This window comes from Gambusia affinis, linkage group LG12 (genome assembly GCF_019740435.1).
Source record: "Gambusia affinis linkage group LG12, SWU_Gaff_1.0, whole genome shotgun sequence".
Taxonomy (NCBI): Eukaryota; Metazoa; Chordata; class Actinopteri; order Cyprinodontiformes; family Poeciliidae; genus Gambusia; species Gambusia affinis.
This window is the reverse complement of record NC_057879.1, coordinates 28,034,539-28,053,089: the sequence shown is the minus strand read 5'-3', so window position 1 is coordinate 28,053,089 and position 18,551 is coordinate 28,034,539. Positions and strand designations below refer to the sequence as shown.

General features: G+C 38.9%; 1 long non-coding RNA gene across 1 annotated transcript; it reads left to right on the top strand.

Annotated features, from left to right (window-relative positions):
- Window positions 1-5,786: 5,786 nt before the first annotated feature.
- Window positions 5,787-7,840, top strand: LOC122841798. The gene is made up of 4 exons (XR_006372451.1): window positions 5,787-5,840; window positions 6,135-6,196; window positions 6,524-6,597; window positions 7,198-7,840. It is a non-coding gene; the product is annotated as an uncharacterized LOC122841798 (long non-coding RNA).
- Window positions 7,841-18,551: the final 10,711 nt, after the last annotated feature.

The following is an 18,551-nucleotide window of genomic DNA, read 5'->3' as shown; positions in this document are numbered from 1 at the left end:
ATTTAAATCAGGTCTATATATAAGCTGCATAGTACAGTCATGGCCACCAGGCTCAGGAAGCTGAGCCTGGGGACTCTGGGTTGGGCTCTCCAATCTCTGGGGTCGAGGTCGCCGAGGTGGTCAAAAAGCTCCTTGGTGGCAGGGCCCCGGGGGTGGATGAGATCCGCCCGGAGTTCCTTAAGGCTCTGGATGTTGTGGGGTTGTGTTGGTTAACTCTGGAATATCGCATGGACATCGGAGGCAGGTCCCGTGAATTGGCAGACTGGGGTGGTGGTCCCCCTGTTCAAAAAGGGGGACCGGAGGGTGTGCTCCAATTACAGGGGGGTCACATTCTTAAGCCTCACTGGCAAGGTCTATTCGGGGGTCCTGGAGAGGAGGGTCTGTTGGATTGTCCAACCTTGGATTCAGGAAGTTGTTAGCAGTGTGGTTCTGGTCGTGGAACACTGGACCAGCTCTACACCCTCACCAGGGTCCTGGAGGGTTCTGGGAGTTCGCCCAACCAGTCTACATGTGTTTTGTGGACTTGGAAAAGGCGTAATCCAGTTTTTTTGTAACTACTTAAAATTTGGATTCAATTGCATTAAAATAAATGCTATTACATTCCTTTGGTTTTTGGTTTGTTCCTTTTCTTGTGGATTATGTTCCATGGGTCTTGGGATATTCATTGACACATTTATTAAATTAAATTCTACACACAAATACTCCATTAGGACTTTGTGGATTTGTAAAAAAAGTATGCTAAAAATTAAAATAAACAGTAAAACATATATAGGTAATCAAATCCTTCATGTAGTATGTTGTTGATGTAGGACTGGAGTTAAAGACCTCCTGCTCTACGGAGTCTAAATAATGTTCCTTTGTGATTCTAAGAACTTCTATCAGGACCAATGAATTAATCTTGGACATAAACTAACAAAACTGAAAATGGGTTTGATTTGACTGACATTTCAGTGAAGTATTCTGGGCTAACTGCTATTATGTGTTTCATTTTAGTATTTACTTCAGTTGAATGATGTTAAAATATTTTTCTGAGTTGTATGAGATTATTTAAATCAGGTCTATATATTAGCTGCATAGTATGTGTGGAAGTTGTTCCTTCAAAGGAAAGTCAGGTGGTAGGATTATTAATTATGGTGAATATAGATTTAAAGCTAATGCTCCTTAAGACACATGACACATTTGCGTTTTGTTTGGCTGCTGAATCATCTGAGAAACAGAAATGGCATCAGGAATCGGCAGCAGATTGAGGATGGATGTTAAAGAGGAATCGCTACAATCAAGTGAGGATCTGCTGGACTCATCTAAAGGTAGGTGAAGCAATACCTGGAAGACGTCTCAAGGTAAGAGCTGCTGCTGGTCGTTGCTAGCAGATGGCTAGCTGTTGATGCTAGCTTTTGATGCTAACTGTTGATGCTAACTGTTTGGCTCATGCTGTTTTTGGAAGTTCTGAATCTCTGCTGAGAGTCCATTCAGATAAATGCGCTCTGAAGGATTCTGAAAATCATTATACTTTGTGTTTTTTCTGTTTTACTTGTGAATCTGCTTCTGCTGTGGTGATGTAATCTGTAATCTGGAAATGTTTTGATACAACAAGCATGTTGGAATCTGAAGATCAAGACTGAAAATCAGTTTTGATGCTACAATGTAAAGATGTAAAATGGGGAAAATGGCAGCTAACACTTTGACAAATAAGTTAAAAAGCAGCAGGAAGAACATTCACTTTAAAATGATCACTTTCATAAACCTCGATTTAAATTTAAAGTGACTTGTACTGACATAAATAATGAACTGATGTTTGGGAGTTAAAATAAGATCTTCCATTTAGACTTCAACAAAAAAACTAAAGCCAGTTACCCAATAGTTTGATATTCAATCTAAATATTTCAGAAACAGGTATCTTTACTCACCAGCATCATCTACTACAATTATCAATAATTCAAACTGATAATATTCATGTTCTGCATCATTATGAAGTTAATTTTGGTGTTTGAAAAATACTCTGCCACTTTCAGTTTCATCTTTCCTGCTGTTAAAAGAACGATTCAAACACAATGGCGCCATCTGGTGACCATGCAGGTAAGTGTCTGAGTCATTATTTGATTTTTAGAATATAATCTTTAGCCGTTGTACCCAAATGATTATTCTGAAGTTAGTTGCTTTGTTCATATAGAACCTGTTTTCTTTTTTCTACTCTTGATTCATTTATATAAAGTTAGAACCTAAAGGAAACCTAACACACATTGGCATGACTTTGTCCTGTAATCTTATTTATTTTTTCTCAGTTTTGTCTTATTGCTTTAAGACTCAGTCTGTTTTAGTTGTAGACTAAGGAGTTTTTGTTTCTCCATAATAAATGAAACCGGTTGTTTCTTCTTTTGTTTGGTTGAAAGCGGTAAATATAAGTTGTCACCGTTTGAGGTTTGGTGTAAACTTTACCTTACCAGGAATACATCGTAACATGTATGCACTTTAGCTTTCTGTTTGGAAAATGTGCAGTGAGTCTGTCGGCAAAAACTTGAAACTTGAATATATTCTCCATAGAAAAGTAGTTTTGTAAACAGTTTTCAGATAAACATGTAGAGTTTTTAAACTCAACAAAAGAGATGCCACAAGTTACTACAAGGCTTGGAGAAAATGTTTTTACCTGGGATGAATCTAATTCACAAGCTATTCTTAATCTTTGGCTTTCAAAGATTGAGAAAGTCGGCCTTCTATCACCTGAAGAACATTTCCAGGATTAAAGGACTAATGTCTCAGCCAGATCTAGAGAAACTCATCCATGCGTTTATCTTCAGTCGTATTGATTATTGTAACGGCGTCTTCACAGGTCTGTCCAACAAATCAATCAAACAGCTGCAGCTGATCCAGAATGCTGCTGCTGCAGTTCTGACTAAAACCAGGAAGATAGAGCACATAACACCAGTTTTAAAGTCTCTCCACTGGCTCCCTGTAGCTCAAAGAATAGACTTTAAAATACTGTTGTTAGTTTATAAATCACTGAATGGTTTAACACCACAATACATTAAAGATCTGCTGCTGTTGTATCAACCTTCCAGAACTCTGAGGTTCTGGTTCTGGTTCTGCTCTGCATCCCCAGAACCAGAACCAAACGAGGAGAAGCAGCATTTAGCATCTATGCACCACAAATCTGGAACAAACTTCCAGAAAACTGTAAAACAGCTGAAACACTGACTTCCTTTAAATATCCACTAAAAACCCACTTGTTTAGAGTTTTATTTGAAACGTAATCAATTCCAGATTTATTAACGGAATCTGATTTAATGTTGTGTTTTGATTATTGATTCTGTGTTGCATTTTGTTTTTGTGTTTGATTTGATGTAAATCACTTTGAAATGCCTTGATGCTAAAATGTGCTATACAAATAAAATTTGATTGATTGATTGATTTTATTAAGGAAATCAAATGGACACAAACTTAAAATAAAATTGATTTTTTAACTGATTCAGCTGAAATACTAACACCATTCTGATAGTATTTATTATAGTAAAATGATTTCGAAATATTTTTGTTCATATAAGTTGTTTGAGCTCAGGCAGGTTAAATTAGGTGTGAATAGACCAACATGGTGCAAACATCTTCCAAATGTGTAATATAAATGAAAATCTATTTAAAGACAACGCTAACAAAGACAAGTGAACTTTACCACCATGTTGAGTTAAAGACAAACAGAAAGGACAAATGAAAATATTGATGAGGTGAAGGACGTTATGGAGAAAAAAATCCTACAAAACAAAATGAAACTAATTCCACAAACTTATTTTTTCCTTAATGCTAGGCCTGTCGCAATAAACGATAAATCAATTAATCGTACGATAAATTAAAACTATCAACGTCATTTTAATTATCGTCTCTTCCGGCCTTTTTCTCTTTCTGTTGATGACACTAAATGAAAAAAGGCTCAACTCCGCTGCTCTCCACTGACCCTCCCTTCCTCATTTCCTCAGTGTAACGTCCAGTTCACACTACAGACAGATCTCTGTAAATTTAGTTAAATTTTGTTTATTCTGAACAAAATCAACTGATTGACTAAAGACTTCAGAGGACATGAGTGCATCTTTTAAATCCATGCTGTTACTGAGTGAATAATGTGCATGAAAACAAATTATGCACAAACTCCTATATACCCACCATTACTGGATGTAGTTTTAACTTTCTATCCAATCACCACATTTAGATGTCGGTGCAATAAAGTCTCAGAATTTGGCCTCTTAGGGTGAATTTACACCTGACACACCTGGCCAGCTTTAGACGAACCAGAGTTTTTCTCCTGTCATCATTTCTCCCTTTTGTGCAGGAGTTAATGCACTCAAGCAAACTCTGGCGCCGACCAATCAACCGGACCGAGACCCACTTTCTGAGGTGGTCTTAGTTCACTTCCAAACCAGTTGAAGTGAATCACTTCTGTGTGAATACAGACCAGCCTCGATCTGAACTAAATGAAATGTTTGTCTTGTTGAACTTTAAAGAGGAAGTTGAATCCCACAGAAGCATGGCAGTTTGCTTCTTTGGTTTGCATGTACTGAAATAATCATTTGCCAGGAAATCTCGACAGGATAAGCGTGATTATATAATGTATGGATTGTATAATTAAAACTAATGCTCCCAGAAATATGTGACCTGAACCATCATGAATGTTAATTGAAAATGTGCAACAGAAGAACAGAAAGGAAATGCAGATATAGTTGAGGAAGATGTAGAGAAAAATTTGCTGCACCAAATATCAGTAGAACTGAAAATACTCCAGGAACTTGAAATGTTTTTTCCCCCAAACTGACTGAACCACATGCCTCAAAATCTGGCACAAGCTCTGACCATTTTTAAACAGAATTTGAACAGTTTTTAGAAATGGGATCATTTTAAATAAATAGTGAGCTATCAGAGTGTTTCTTTGGTTTACACGTTTTATGGATCTTAAGAAGACCTAAGGCCTTGTTTTCTAATTTATGGCAGATGGAATATGGGGTAACTGTGTCATCAAATGATTTCATGCTGAAACCAAGAACTGTGTCCACAAAGTCCAGCCTCTTTCCAGAGCGCAATGGTCTCTGCTAGGGATTGTCACTAAAAGCAGGCGATGTTCTCTATTATCCTGGTTTTTACTTCCCTGTATTGATAACTTTTACTTTTGCTAAGCAAAGTTATTTTGTTTCTTTTCTTTCTGACTCATAAGGGGTTTTCACAAACGTCAAGCAAATTTTCAATCATTCAAATGTAGAGCAGAATCGTTTTGAGTGATTTGGTCATCTTAAACTATTAATTTATCTTGAACTAATATTGAATGACTAAAGATATTTGAGGACATTGATATTTTTTACATTTAAATTGATACTGTTACTACTTGAATAATGTGCATGAAACAGACATTATGCACAAACTCCCAACATCCCCACTCTCAACTTTTACCTTCTTCTCAATCACATTTTGATCTTGATGAGATAAAATCTCAGAAATAAGCCTCGTAGTTATTCCTCCAAAGGTTTTGTTAACGTGTTATTCATGTTGGAAAAGATATTTTCTTGTATTGAGACAAAGGCTAAATGTACCTTGAACTCTGATAAATTCCACACTTTACAGAGTTTTTATACAAGTTAATCTGCTTTCTGGTTGCTACCAGGAAGTATGCAAACATTTCACTTGCTTGAGGAAAGGACGGGTTCAAATATTTTCTGTATTGTTGAATTTGAGCCAGAATATTTATGATGGTTTTTGTTTCATTCTCAGTAAAAGTAGGTGTGTGTTTGCAAGTCTTTGTACATAAAATGAAGCGAGCTTGAAAGCTCACAGAACTGGCTCTCATCGTCTCTGAAGAGTACCAGGAGGTAAGTCTTTGAGCAATGATGAATTTGTTTTCATCAACCTGATGTAGAACTGCTTTTCGATGTGTCTCTGCCAGCACACCTGAATCTGTGATTGGGCCCTAAGCAGGAATCTGTAGAACCCAGTTACAAATTAATGAAGTAATTCAGCCAGATGTTTCAGGTGTGTTGGACCAGGGACACATCTGGCAGCTGCAGGACATCAGTCCTGAATCAGAGGATCTGTAGCTAATAGTTTCTTTAAAACCAAATCCCACACAGTCACTACTTTTCCCATATTTTTGTGAATTGATCCAGTTTCGCAAAACTCAACACTCTACAGAACCTGATCTACAGACAGCAGAGAACATTCAACAAAGGTTTGTATCATTTTATTTTGATCTATGCAAAGGTTTATTATTTTTAAATACATTAGTCAGATTTTAGCAGAGTGATGATTTAGTGCAATGTTTCACATCCCAGTCTAAATCTTACTTTTTGTATTTTTATCTGACTTATTTTTCTCTTCCTTCTGATCTTAAACTTCATTTTGGTGTTCAGATTTCTAACTTCTGTTTCAGACATTGTTCATTTCATGGTGCATTTAATGATCCATTTATCAGTCATGTTTTCCTGATTTCATTTAGAAATACCTGAAAGTTTCCCTTCAGCAGAACAATATGCAAATAGATTCTGTGTTTTTTCAGGAATCTGTCACTGTTGCAAATCAAACATTTTGAGATCATCTGGATCTGCAAATTGTTGCCAACAACAGACCAAGGTTTGTTATGAATAATCATAAGCTCAACAGACTCAAGAGACCAAATATCTTTCATACTGACATTAATAGCTAAAAACCAAATATATATTTCAGAGGACTTTGATTTCATTGTGATTTTCAGTTCTTCCAGGATGTTGCAATGTTCCAGCCTAAAAATTACTGATTTTGTGAGACCTTTTTCAAATTTTAATCTAACATATGAGCCTCATCAGAGCACATATCCTAACTGATTGAATGTCGGTACATTTTATGTTGTATAGTATTTTGCAGTAAGATGTGGCCAAGCAGTTCTCAGACAAATTTCTGTTTCATCATAATAGCATGATTTAATATTGAACCATTAAGACTAATGAAAGATTTAATCCTAACACATTTATGTGGCAACAAAATCAGACATTAGGAAAATTTACATTTTGTTAAAGTTTTTACTTTGTTTGAAAGCTTTAGCACATTTTTCCCAGGAAGCCCATAAACATGGAGGATTGATGTTTTGAATTCATTAGCTCATTGGCTGTGTAGGTGAATTTTGAATCTTGATTAGACATAAAAGTAACAGGTTTTTCCAGTTTCATCATTGTTTCTGTTTTCTTCTGACTACAGGCAGATTGACACCGAAGGAGAACCAACACTGACAATCAGGATGTGCCTGTTATTGACCACACCTCTCTTCTTTGCTCTTGTTGTAATAGTTTTGTTACTCTGGCAGAACATCATCACTGTGACTGACTTAATGAAAGCAGGAAAGCAAGTTTCAGATGTGGTAATTCCAGCTTTGGACGATCCAAAGATATCAGGAGCATTAACACTAACCGTCACTGCACTGTTCATTTTGACAAACTCACTGGAAACGACTCTGTTGGTTCTGGTTGATATTGCTCTGTGGTTGCATTGGCTCAATATTCTCCCACTGAGAGAGTTAATTAGGTTAGCTACAAAGTTTTATCAGTCTGTTGTACCGGGAACAAATCAGACCTGCACTGATTCAAAGCCTGAAGCTCAACGATTGGCTGATGTTGTCAAAGGGAAAAGCACTCTAATAACGTCGCAAACCAGCTGCACCCCGATTTACAAACTTCATCTAGAACAGAAACAGATCAACATTAATGGCTGTAAGAGTTTCACTTTTGGAGAGAAATCTATGAATTGTAACAGAAACATCATGGTTCTTGGAGCTGCAGGTGCTGGGAAGTCCACTGTCATCAATGCGATGATAAACTACGTCCTAGGCGTTAGATGGGAAGACTCGTTTCCGTTTAAGTTAGTGGATGAAGGTCAGTCAGACTCACAGGTTCACAGTCAGACATCAGAAATCACAGTGTACAAACTCTACCACCAGGAGGGATTCAGGGTGAACTACTCCCTCACCATCATAGACACTCCAGGCTTTGGGGGAATCGGTGGCGTAGACAGAGACAAGGAGATCACAGAGCAGCTGCGTAACCTCTTTGCTAACCAGGAAGGTGTTGGTGAAGTTGATACTGTGTGTTTCGTAGTTCAGGCTGGTCTAACTGAACTGACATCAACACAAAGATATGTGTTTGATTCAGCACTCTCAATCTTTGGCAAAGATGTGGCAGAAAACATCAGGATCCTGGTGACGTTTGCAGACGAGCAGCAGCAACCAGTTGTAGAGGCCATCAAAGTGTCCGGTGTCCCATGTCCTAAAGGTGCAGATGGGCTGCCAGTTCACTTCAAATTCAATAACTCAGTGCTGTTTGCTAACAACAAATCCTTAGTGGCAAAGATCTGGTCCAATGAAGAGAAAACCTTTGAGTATTGGAACATGGGGACAAAGAACATGGCTGGTTTCTTTGCTAGTTTAGCTAATATCAAAACCATAAGATTGACAATGACCAATGAGGTCCTGAAAGAAAGAAAGCACCTGGAAAGTACAGTGGAGGAGCTGCAGAAGCAGGTTAAACTGGGCTTAGCCAAGCTAGAGGATATCAGGGAGACGAATGACAAACTCAAAGAGCATGAAGCAGAAATCAGAAACAATGAGAACTTTGAGTTTCATGTTACTGTAAGAACAAATAAGCAAGTTGATATTCCTGACACTGGGAAGTTTGTCTTGAACTGCATGCAGTGTCATGTTACCTGTCACTACCCTTGTAACATACCAAGAGAAGAGGATAAAAAAGGATGTAACGCAATGGACAAAGATTCTGGATACTGTCAGGTGTGTCCAGGGAAATGTTTCTGGAATGTGCATCATAACCAGGACTTCATGTGGGAATATCAGGAAATTTATGAGAAGAGAACAGTGAAAGAACTGAAAGAAAAATATGAGAAAGCCTTTGGACAGAAGGTAACCTTAGAGGAGCTGATGAAAAATCTGATGATGGAGTATCGATCTATGCAGGATGATGTGGTGAAACTGATTGCAGAGGCTGCAAAGTGTCTGAACAGACTGAAAGAGATAGTCCTGAACCCAAATCCCCTTACCACTCCAGAATACATTGACATCCTCATTAAAGTAGAGGAACAGGAGGCCAAGACAGGCTGGGAGGACAGAGTTCAGTCTCTGATGAAAATGAAGGAAAAGGCAGAGATCATAGCTAAAGTAGAGAAGGGAGAGGAAATCCTGGTGAATCAGTAATCTGCTGATGCCTTCACAACAAATCTAAACTCAGAACTGTGCCAAGATGAGGCTAAAATAGATTTACTTCCACAAGTGGAATATGATATGTAAGCTTTATCAGACATTAATTTGGTTTTATTTCAAATGAAACAGACATGGGAGCAGCGTGGGATTGGGAGCTTAAAGAGAGACAAGGTAAAAATGTAAAGGAAAGAAGCAGGTGACGTTAGAGGACACGATTGTTTTAATCAGCAATGATAAAGAAAATATAGAAGTTTAACAAAACCTGTAAGTTAGTTAGTTTTATTGATCTATCGTTCACCAACTTTCTTTTAGTGTTTTTTAAAATTTTGCAAATTTAGCTTTATAATGTCATAATATCATGAATAAAAATGTAAATGGGATTTTCTCCATGTAATGTTGAATCCAATTGAACCAATTGTTAGCAAGACTTTGGTTTTAAAAGGAAATTCTTTCAGTCACCCAAACTGTAGCAGCTACATGCGTTAGCCACCTATAATGTTCTGTTCATCTGGAGGATATAGTTCATTTTGTTTAGACAGTAAATCCTATTTTAACCAAAACTTTACCCTACCTTAAAGTTTTCAGTTTAATTTTTTTCTTGCGTCTTTTTGGTGGTAAATTTTATTGAATTACTTTTTTATTATTATTTTTATTAATTTTTGATTCGATATGATACAAAGAACAAAGAAGAAAACTGTGCTGCCACACATTAAAAAACAAACAAAACAGGACAAAAAAACAAAAAAACAAAACAGGACAAAAAAAAACAGCACAAAAAACACACAACAAAATACCCCACATGAACAAGAAACAAGGTGTCAATCTTCACCTGCAGTCCACATCACCTCTTAGCCATCAAGAGAGGAAAAACAAAAGCAGGCAAGAATAAATAGAGCTACAAAACAAAACAAAAAAAAACAAAAAAAAAACTGAAATCCTAGGGACCAAGCAGAAAAGACTCACTGGGACCCCAAAGTGTCAAAAATGTGTCTGACTTGTGATTAAGATCATGGGTCAGCTTTTCCAAAGGAAGGATAACAGATATCTGTGTGAGCCACATATTTACTGTGGGGGCAGAAGGAGAAGTCCATTGTAACAAAATAAATTTCTTGGCAAGAAATCGAAGAATTGTAAATAAGGATTTAGAATGTGGATCCAAGTGATTGGGGGAAACATTTAGAAGATAAAACAAAGGAGACAAAGAAAACTGAACACCCAAAACCTTTTCAGTCACCAAATGTACATCCCTCCAAAAGGTCCTTAATAAATCACATGACCAGAATAGATGGAGAAAAGTACCTCTATGCCTCAAACATTTGCAGCACAGATTGGAACGGTTGGGGGACATTCTCTGAAGACGAACAGGGTATAGTAAGATCTATAGAAAAGTTTGAAATTCTGTTCTTGTATAGAAATAGAAGTGCATTGAGGAAAAACTCCATTACAAATCTTAAGCCAATCTAAAGGACTGAACTTCATCTCCAGATCACGCTCCCACAACTGCTTCACAGAATCAAAGCTTGATGGTACAGAGCTGAGTAACAATACATAGAATTTGGAAATCAGACCTTTGGGAGAATTAGTTGAAACCAGAACATTTTCTAAGTCTGTCAGTTCCCTACGGAATGCATTGGACTGAAATAATGAATCCATAAAATGCCGAATTTGGAGATATTTGTAAAAATCTTTCTGAGGAATGTTGCTCTTGTTCCTGATTTGGTTAAACGATTTGATAGCACCGGAAATCAACAGATCAGAGAAATCATTCAGACCAGAACAAGACCAGTTCAATAGGCCAATACTTCTAATAGAAATTGGTAGGTCCGGGTTTAAAGTCAGGGGGGATCTAATTGAGATAAAGGGGGGAATATTCAAGTATTTCCTTATGTCTTGCCAAGCTAACAAAGTACTATGAACTATCATGTTTTCCTTCAATGAATCCAATTGATCTAAGTTATTGATAAAAGGGAGAGAACTTAACCTTCTAGGACAGCATGATAGAGATTCAAGGCTCCGCCATAAGCAGGTGTCTCTACTAGAAAACCAGTCTGACATAATTTTAAGCTGGGCAGACCAGTAGTAAAACTGTAAGTTGGGTAAAGATAAACCTCCTAACTGCTTGGGTTTAGTAAGAGTGGAGAACCTAATTCGTTGATGCTTATTGTTCCAAATAAAACGAGAAATATGAGAATTAAGGGATTTAAAAAATGTAAGGGACAAGTAGCAAGGAAGGTTTTGAAAAAGGTAGTTTAAGCGAGGGAGAATATTCATTTTTATTGTATTAACCCTACCGAAAAGTGATATAGGTAAAGTGGACCATTTCAACAGATCGTTCTTAATGTTCTGAACTAGGGGGGAGTAGTTTGATGAGAATAAGTCTTTCAGATCAGGGGTAATAAAGATGCCCAAGTACTTGAAACCTCTTTTAGATGTATGGAAAATAGGTTGTAGCTCCATATCTTGAGGGATATTGAAAGGAGAAGCGACAGATTTGCCTAAATTAACCTTATAGCCGAAGAGCACCAAATTTATCTATGGAGCTAAGTACAGCTGGGACCGATTTATTTGGGTTTTCAGGTATAAAAGGACATCATCCGCAAAAAGAGAGATCACATGGTGATCTTCACCAATCCTAATTCCAGATATGTCTGGGTTAGATCTAATAGCCACGGCTAAAGGTTCAATAAACAACGTGAACAGCAAAGGAGACAAAGGGCAACCCTGTCTACAACCCCTCTGAACAGAAAAACCGTCTGACAGCAAACCGTTAGTATTTACCCTGGCTACTGGATTGGAATAGAAGGCTTTAATCATGTTAATAAAATTAGGGCCCATGCCAAATTTCTGTAAAACTAGGAATAAAAATGGCCATTCTACCCGATCAAAGGCCTTTTCTGCATCGAGAGATAAGCAAAGCAGGGTCTTTATGTTGATATAAGATAATGGAGCGTTTAGAAAAACGCACATTGTCTGTTCCATATCTAGATTTCACAAAACCTGTCTGGTCGGGGTTTATTATCTTAGGGAGAATTTTTTCTAGTCTCCGTGCCAACACCTTCGCAACAATTTTGTAATCAACATTAAGGAGACTGATGGGTCTATAGGATGAGCAATCCAGAGGATTCTTGTCTTTCTTCAACAATAAGCTGATAGAAGCAAAACTCCAAGATGGAGGCACACCTCCTGCTAAGATATCATTTATAGCAGGTAAAAAGATGGGATGGATCTCGGCCAGAATTTAAAAATTCCAGTGGAAATCCGTCAGGACCAGGACATTTTCCATTTGGCATCGATTGGATTGCTGCCCAAACCTCCTCAGGTGTAAAAGCAGCATCGAGGGCAGAACGAGCCTCCTCTGAAATTGAGGGTAAGAGAACACCATCTAAATAGGAGCCAATATCTGATTCTATTTTACCAGCCGTGTAAAGGGATTTATAAAAGTCTTTGAAAGTGTTATTAATAACAGATGGATCACAGGTAACATCCCCGTTGCATGTTCTTATCATATTGATAGAGCGATCGTTGATTTGGTTCTTTAATTGATAGGCAAGCAGACGGCTCGATTTGTTACCAAACTCGTAATATTTCTGTTTAGTATAGAGTAACAGCTTCTGGGCATGGCGAGTAAAGTCCATATTCAGCTTGGTCCTGGCAGCAACTAATGCCTTGAGATTCCCTGATGTAGGAAACTGTTTATGTATATGCTCCAACCTAGACACCTCATTCTCTAGTTTCTTTCTGTTTTCCTCCAAAACTCTTTTCTGAAAAGAGCTATATGAAATGAGCTGCCCTCTTAAGGTGGCCTTGGCCGCATCCCAAATCATGGCAGAGGAAACTGGGGAAGATTCATTATCAGACCAGTACTGTAAAAGATTATTCCTAACAAGGGTACAAAAAGAACTGCTGTTCAAGAACGAGGTATTAAATCTCCAAATGGGAGTCCTCACAGTATTAAATGAAGATTGAAGTTGTAAATAAATAGGGGCATGGTCTGAAAGAGCAATTGAGCCCATAGAGCAAGACAGAACAGAATGTAGATAAGATTTAGGGATAAAAAAATAATCAAGTCTAGAATATGAGTTATGAGGGTGTGAATAAAAAGAGTAGTCTTTTATTTTGGGGTTCAGCTGACGCCACACATCGATCAACCCAATGTCAGAACATAATTCTTTAAGAGCAGATGAAGCTTTGGGGTTGGACACATGTGCCGCGGAGGATTTATCTAAACCGGCATCCAATATACAATTGAAATCGCCAGCCAGCAAGCCAAAACCATCACAATACTGACTAAACAATAAAATTACTTCTGAGATGAAGTTAGGTGAGTCATTATTAGACATTGAGTATGGTTATAGATTGACCAGCAATTGAACCTTTAATCAGAATAAATCTACCTTCCGAATCTCTTTCCTCATGTAAGAGGGCAAAGGGGAGATTCTTATTAATAAGGATGGCTGTGCCCTTTTTGTTCTGTGGATGAGAAGAAGAATAAACATTGCCCACCCAGTCTCTTTTTAGTTTCATATGTTCTACCCTAGATAGCCTAGTTTCCTGAAGAAGAGCAATATCAGCTCCCTGCTTCCGCAAAAAAGTCAGAATTTTCTTCCTCTTGATTACATGGCCTAAACCCTGGACATTCCAGGAAATTAGATTAAGTGGCCGAGGCATACTGGCTTAAGTTATTATGAATGATGTTAGAAGGAGATGAATGAAATACTGAAATCAAAAAGAGACATAAGGAGCAGAGAACCAAGATTATTGTGGAGTATCTAAAAAAAGAACAAAACAAAACCCCTTGACAAGCAGCACATACCCTCCCATATCCTGCTCCCAACTGGCAGGAAAGAAACATCCCAAAAGAAGTCACAATAAAATCAAAATACAACTTCACAATACTGTATCTAAACAGTGTGATCACAGAAACAAACAGGACAACAAGAAACAGCATCAGTGCCCCTGGACGAAAATTGAACACCACCTGCAGTCCTCTCTCCATAGAAAATTGGAAAATATAAAATGTAATAATGTTGATGCATGAATAAATGAATTAAAGACCAATATTGGCAAGCATCGCCTTGCTTATATTCGTTTCCGTTCTCTCCAAAAGAAGAGAGAATGAATATATAGATACAATACTGTAGCTCAAGGCACCTTAAGTATACAAAATGAAATTGTTCTTAATGTAGTCACGCTTTCATAGTCCAAAACTTGGCATGAGAGAGATGAAACGGTCAGAAAGGACTCGGAGAACAGTCAAACTCTCTACAGCGCCATCAAGAACAAAAAGAACGGCAATGGAGAGCGAAAGAGATATTTCACTTTATAGAGTCCAAAAACGCAGCAGCTGACTCCGGAGTGTCAAAAAGGTGAATCCGACCCTCATGCAGACAACGAAGGCGAGCTGGGTAAGCAAATCCACGATACTTGTTAAGCCGAGCCAGTGCTCACCCCAAAGCATTAAACTCTCGTTGCTTAGGCAGAACCTCAGAGGACAAATCCGGGTAGAAGTGCAACTGGGAGCCGCCAAGTCGTATATCACGTTTCTTCAAAGCAGCCCTGAGCACAGCCTCCCGCTGAGAGAATCTTAAGAACCGAACCAGAACGCTCCTCGGAGGTTTGCCCGGATCGGGAGCTGGGGCCAAGGCTCGGTGAGCCCGCTCGATCTCCAGCGAAGGAAAATCGGGAGGAAGATCAACCAGAGCTGGAAGAGCTGACTGGAGAAAATCCACCAAAGATGTAGTGCCCTCCGCCCCCTCGGGAAGATTTATGATTTTTAGATTTTTGCGGCGGCTGCGGTTCTCCAAATCGTCAACTTTCAGCAGAAGACGCTCCACTGTTTTTTCCATGGCTGCTAAGCAAGAGCTGTGGTCCTCCGCAGCGGAAATCCTTTCCTCGGCCGCCTCCGCACGCTTCTCCAGCTGAGATGTTCGGTTGGACAGAGACGATAAGGACTCCTCCACAGAGGTAATGGATATCTTTATCTCCCTCAAAGTGCCATCGATGCCATCGAGACGGGCACCGACAGATTCATCCATTCCATTTAACCGGGAGGCTACGGATTTCAACTCGGCCAAAATCTGCTCCATAGTAGCTTGGTTAGCTGACGCCGACTCCGAAGGGCTAACAGCAATTAGCTCTGCCTCGCTAGCCGCACGTGTGTGCTGCTGAGTGGATCTTTTTTTGCTCGTCGATGAAAAAATAGGGAATTCCTTGTCACGCTGCGACTTCGGCATCTCCAATGAACTGTTTAACAGAAAAAGTGCAGGTGTCGAAAGTAGAAAATTGGAAAATTAATAAGGTCCTGGGGCAGAGCAGATTCCTAAGCGTCCATACTAGTCCGGATCACGTGACCCTCAGCAGATCTTTAATGTATTGTGGTGCTAAACCATTCAGTGATTTATAAACTAACAACAGTATTTTAAAGTCTATTCTTTGAGCTACAGGGAGCCAATGGAGGGACTTTAAAACTGGTGTTATGTGCTCTATCCTCCTGGTTTTAGTCAGAACTCCAGCAGCAGCATTCTGGATCAGCTGCAGCTGTTTGATTGATTTGTTGGACAGACCTGTGAAGACGCCGTTACAATAATCAATACGACTGAAGATAAACGCATGGATGAGTTTCTCTAGATCTGGCTGAGACATTAGTCCTTTAATCCTGGAAATGTTCTTCAGGTGATAGAAGGCCGTCTTTGTAACTGTCTTTATGTGTCTCTGAATGTTCAGGTCAGAGTCCATCACTACTTCCAGGTTTTGGGCTGATCGCTGGTTTTTAGTTGTAATAACTGAAGCTGTGCACTGACTCTAGATCTATGACTCTAGATCGTTCCACTTTAGGTCCAAAAATAATAACTTTTAATAATAACAGTTTTGTCTCATCCACACATTTATCTGTTCTAAGCATCTGTTCAGTGATTGGATGGGGTCAAAGGTCACCTGGTGACATCATAATGTATAGCTGTGTCATCTGCATAGTTATGGTAGCTGATATTATTTCCTGTTATAACCTGAGCCAGTGGGAGCATATAGATATTGAATAAGAGGGTCCTAGGATTGAACCTTGGGGTACCCCACATGTGACCTTTGACCTCTTTGATGAGAAGTTTCCAATTGAAACAAAGAAATCCCTGTTCTTTATGTAAGATTCAAACCAGTTAATCTTTGGACCGGAGAGTCCGACCCAACTCTCCAGTCCATTCAGTAATATGTCATGGTCAACACTGAGGTCCAACAGAACCAGAACCAGCACTGTGGTTCTCCCACAGTCCATATTTATATGGATGTCATTGAACACTTTGACTAGGCCAGTCTCTGTGCTGTGGTAACCATGGAAACCAGACTGGAAGGAGTCAAAGCTGCTGGTTTAGTTAGGAAGCTATTTAACTGTTTACACACAACTTTTTCAATAACTTTACTGATGAATGGGAGGTCAGAGGTCAGAGGTCGGCCTGTAATTCTGCAGTAGTGATTTGTCTAGATTGGGTTTTTTTATCAGTGGTTTGATTACTGCTGTTTTCAAAGCCTGGGAGAAAACACCTGATGAGAAACGATGAGTTTACTATTTGGATCAGATCATTTGTATTGACAGGCAGGACTTTCTTAAAGAAATGTGAGGGTAGGACATCCAGACAGCAGGAACTGGAGCTTAATTGACTTATAATTTCCTCTAGGGTTTTATAATTAAGTAGTTGAAATTGGGTAATTTTTCCTGTATTTGTTTTGTTTGGGTTCAGTGTTGGTTCTGACTTTATAGTGGATGTGCAGATTAATCCTCTGATTTTTTGAATTTTCTCTGAAAAGAAACTAGAAAACTGGTTGCAGGCGGCAATAGACTGAAATTCAGGTACCGTGTCTTATATCAGGATGTCTGATATAAAGACAGATATTCTTTATATCTGTCGGGGACCGACTCAAGCTGCCTGTAGTGAACCGAACCGGGCTTTTAGCAGAATGATTAAGTTAAAGTCAGAAGTTTTCTCTGCAGCTGAAGCATTTCTGTGTTTAGGGGTGAGGTGGGTTTTGTCCCACTATTGCAAGGACAATTATAAAAATATACAGTTTTTCTAACGTCAACATCAGACCTACGTTTTTATTCACAGACCAGTGTATGAAAAAATATTCTTGCCTATAATTTGATAGTTAGAGGAACAGAACCTCCTCCTCCTTAGCATGGACCCGGAGTCTGAACAACATGGAGGTTTTGAGAGTAAATATTAGACTGAGGGCAGCCAGACTAGTTTTATTTAGCTAAATTATCATCCATCCATCCATTTTCTGTTCACCCTTGTCCCTAATGGGGTCAGGAGGGTTGCTGGTTCATCTCCAGCTACGTCCCGGGCGAGAGGCGGGGTCACCCTGGACAGGTCGCCAGTCTGTCGCAGGGCAACACAGAAAACAGACAGGACAAACAACCATTCACACACACACTCACACCTAGGGAGAATTTAGAGAAACCAATTAACCTGACAGTCATGTTTTTGGACTGTGGGAGGAAGCCGGAGAACCCGGAGAGAACCCACCATGCACAGGGAGAACATGCAAACTCCATGCAGAAAGACCCCGGGCCGGGAATCGAACCCACAACCTTCTTGCTGCAAGGCCACAGCTCTACCAACTGCACCACTAAGCAGGAAATAAAAATAAACTCAAAAAGGGCACTAGAGGCATCAAGGATAAAAAGGGAAGGGGCTCAACCCCCCCAGACATGCCTGGTCACCTGAGCTACTGCTGACTATAACGCCATGTTCCCATCCTACTGATGATCCACTGGACTCTGCCTTTCAGTGTTTTCTTTTACCTTTCAGTGTTTTTTCCCATCTGTTTCTTTGGCCAAGCACCTGGTTGACCTTTGTTTCAACTAACATTATTTTTCCCTTTTCTTTTGCAGCTTTGAATGTGAGACAAAATCTGTTGAAGAGAAAAAACATCAATAAAAAAGAGGAATAAAGACTAAAAAACTGAATGTGGAAAGTGAGACTCATAGCCAAACAGCTTATTAAAATCTGAGCTTCATAAGTGGAAAATATCTCCTTATAACAAAGACTGAAGACTTGAATGGAAAACTGAACAATCAAAGCAAGATGCCCTTCTTCTAATTCTAAGTGCTTCTTTCCACAGATGATTATGAATCTGAATGATGTGGAAAAGGAAAGTGTTAATCCAGCATCAAGACTCCAAGAACTTCTAGGTCCAATAAACACGTCATCCTCAGGAAATGAAGATGATGACAATTTACTGGACACAATGACCCACACCTGACCATCTACCAATACTAAACATATTTTTTAAAAGCCCACAACACAACCAATATGGAACTAATCTTAAACCAACAAAAAAAACTCATTATAAACCA